Raw genomic sequence first — 3,982 nt, forward strand, 5'->3', positions numbered from 1 at the left:
CCAGGAGCCCGGCATTCACTGTCTTTCTGTGCTGCTCGAACGGACCCAGAGCTTCCATTTTCCCTCCTTCACATCCAGGGAAGAACTGAATGTTGTCACTTAGTGTTGGCACCGCGCGCTCTGGCGTCCTCTATTTCACCTTCTGCAAATAGGGACAGGCATTTGTTTAGCAGTTGATCTGGGGCAGCAATGAGGTGAGTTCCCGAAGATGAGCAGAACTGGGTTGCCTGGGAGGGGCTGCTAATGGTCCATCAATCTCCCCGGTCTATTTCCTTGTACCTATGCACTAATGCGTGACTGTCTTTTACTCTGCTGATCTGCTCTGATCCCAAAGTCCAGGGACTTTTTCCATCCTCAAGATTAATCTGCTTGCTCAACCTGAAGAATATTCTAAACTTCTCTTACATAGCCTTTCTTACTTTGTCAAGGGGCAGAGGGGTGCACCCAGCTTCTTCTTTCCTTCCCATTGCTGGGTCATGATACCACTTTATAGAAGAAAAATTAGAAATGAAAATATTTCATCATTATGAATAAACTAAGAAAGAAGAGGTAGAGAATGAAGCAGATCCCAATCTACTGGTTTCTCTTTAGTAATGTATGAAATATCTTAAAGTGCAGAGCACCATAGAATAAAAGCATCTATCCATGCTTCCAGAATTAGTAAAACTTTTCATTTTGTCATCAGAGTTCTTTTATTTATTTATTTATTTTTTGGCTGTGTTGGGGCTTTGTTGCTTCTTGGGCTTTTCTCTGGTTGCAGCAAGCAGGGGCAACTCTCTAGCTATGGGGCTTGGACTTCTCATTGTAGAGTCTCTCTACAAGACTCTCTCTTGTAGAGAATGGGCTTTGGGGTGCACAGGCTTTAACAGTTCTGGTTCCTGGCTCTAGAGCACAGGCTTGACAGTTCTGTTGCACAGGCTGAGTTGCCCCCTGGCATGTGGGATCTTCCTGGACCAGTGATTGAACCCGTGTCTCCTGCCCACTGCATTGGCAGGCAGATTCTTTACCACTGAGCCACAGCAAAGCCCCAGAGTTCTTTTATTAAACTAAAAAATATTGTGAATAAATAGAACCTATCTTTTAAGTTCGGTTTCATTCCTAGAGGAAACCACAATCTTGAAGTTGGTTGTTCCCCTTGTGTTATTTAAAATTGTTTTACACACTACATGTGTGTGTTTGGGCATAAAAGGCAATAATGATAGTGCCCTGAAATAGGAAAAGGGATAAATAGTGATGTAATAAGATGTAGGAACTAGGTAATTAACTAAGACAGTTAATGAACCAGAAAAAGCTGTACCAAGACATTAAACATTATTTTAAAATGCAAAATCCCATGTACAATGTGTGAAGATAAAATTCAAAACAAGAATATAATTTATGGATACTTAGTCATTGTATTAAACTCAGAGGAGAATATTGAACACCAATTTCATTATCATGGTTCACTTGGGAATGAAAAGTAATCGAGGATGTGAAAAAAATATTAATTCTTTAAAATATCTACTGCAAATTTTGGCAATATATTTTAACTTAGTGGTCCTTAGTGGGTGGACTTTGTTATCTGTACTTATTTATGCTTGCAATGTTTCATAATAAGAATTGAACTTTTAATATCTTTTAAATTAATTAATTAATTAATTTATTTATTTTAATTTTTTTCATTTATTTTTATTAGTTGGAGGCTAATTACTTTACAATATTGTAGTGGTTTTTGTCATACACTGACATGAATCTATTTTTTTTTGTGGAGGGTGGGCAAGAACACCGGAGTGGGTTGTCATTCCCCTAACTCCAGACAATCTTCCTGCCCCTATATCTTTTCATCTTAAAGCATTTAAATTGTGTCATGATATAGATGTCTTTGGGGGCAAATTCTTTCTCTGAAGTTTTTATTTGGGTTGATATATCAAAGTCTAACTTATTCACTTTAATTGCAACATGTTTTATCATGTGTCCATGAGAAACGAGCATTAATCACTGATGTCATTTGAATTGTACAATCCTCCTGTTTCTCTGGGGTTTCCCTGGTGGCTCAGATGGCAAAGTGTCTGCCTGCAATTCGGAGATGTGGGTTTGATCCCTTGGTCAAGAAGATTCCCTGGAGTAGGAAATGGCAACCTACTCCAGGATTCTTGCCTGGAGAATTCCTGTTTCTCTATCTAAGCAAGATTCCCAACAGGAGTTTCAGCATATCCATTTTCCCCTGAAAATTTCAGTTATCATGCTAAAGATATTCTTCTTTTCTCCTCTCTTCCCTTGTCTTAATCTTCCAATTACTTTTCGTATACAATAAACCATACCCAGGGGTGTCACTTGTGTCCATTGCAGAAACAAATCACAATAAGTAATATTAAGAGTGTCTTGTATATAAAACACTGTACTTGTGATTTTTGTCTGCTCATCCTTCCTGCGTTCCCGTAAGGTTTCATGACGGTTCTTATTGTCCAAATGGGACTGGGGCTTCTCCCACAATTGAAAAAATTTCCTAGTTTATAGAGCAAGTGCTGGAGACATAATTAAACTCAGGAGTGACTGAGTCAAAATCTTAATTGATGCTTTACAGTTGCTAGCTTATATAATTTCATGTTAAGAGCACATATTTTGTCATTGTTGAAGCAGAGTTTACTGAGGGCCAATCAGTTCCAAATATCAACATCCTAATGAGGTATTTGAGTTTTTCCAGATGGCTTAGAGGTAAAGAATCTGCTTGCCAGTGCAGGAGACATGGATTTGATCCCTGGATTGTGAAAATCCCTTGTAGAAGGAAATGGCAACCTATTCCAGTATTCTTGCTTGGGAAATCCCATGAACGGGGAGGAACCTGGCAGGCTAAAACCACAGAGTTGGACACGACTTGGCGACTAAACACAACAATTAAACCCAGAGTGAGTTTAGTTACAACAATAATGGAGCTATTCCTGTCATAAACTTTTTCTAAATCATTGGTTCATCAGAATATTTGGCATAATCATTGATGCACCCAGAAGATAATCAAATACCTCTTGCGTGTTTCAGTTGAACCATTGGTTGTGTTCTTAGGAACTCACCATAACACAGAAAATTGGAATGCTTTTGAGTTGATCCTGTATATAAAGGTTTCTTTTGGAAGCAAGTGGGCAAGGCTTCCTGACCTAGACATAGATGGGGCACTTACAGTCATAGAAGATGTTCTGAAGTGCCATACTAATTTTCTACATTTCTTTTCCTAATATTGTCAGTTTTTATACAACAGAGGCAGATGTGCCCGAAACAAAAGCAATATGGAATCAATCATATTGCTGAGTTTAATTATTTCCGTGTGTGTGTGTGTGCTCCGTTGTGTCTGACTCTTTGTGACCACGTGGACTGTAACTGGCCAGGCTCCTCGGTCCATGGAATGTTCCAGGCAAGAATAATGGACTAGGTTGCCATTTCCTTCTACAAAAGATCTCCAGGGGATCTTCCCCATCCAGGGATCAAACCCGGTTGTCCCACATTGCAGGCAGATTCTTTACTGTCTGAGCCACCAGGAAGCCCAGTTATTTCCATGAAAGTGAAAGTGTTAGTTGCTCTGTCCTGTCTGACTCTTTTCAATCCCATCTGAACCACCAGGGATGCCCCATAGTCTATCATAAAAAGAAGGAAATGAAAGAAGGGACAGATCTCACTGGCTGGGCTACATTGGAAGGAAAAACAAAAATGAAGAGGAAAAAGAGATTTACAGGTAATTGTCCATTAATGGAGCTAATTATGACTTGTTAGTTTAAGGTCTCCAGGTGATCTTCCCGACCCAGGGATTGAACCAGGGTCTGCTGCATTGCAGGCAAATTCTTTACCATCTAAGCAGCTATATGCATACATAAATCCCCTCCTTATTGACCATCCTTCCCTCTTGACCCTCTCTCCCTCCACACCCATCCCATTCCATCCTTCTAGGTTATTACAGAGCCCTGAGCTGAGCTCCCTGTGCTATATAGGAAGTTCCCACTAGCCAGTTATCTTA

Source organism: Muntiacus reevesi, chromosome 1 (assembly GCF_963930625.1).
Source record: "Muntiacus reevesi chromosome 1, mMunRee1.1, whole genome shotgun sequence".
In the NCBI taxonomy this organism is placed as follows: Eukaryota; Metazoa; Chordata; class Mammalia; order Artiodactyla; family Cervidae; genus Muntiacus; species Muntiacus reevesi.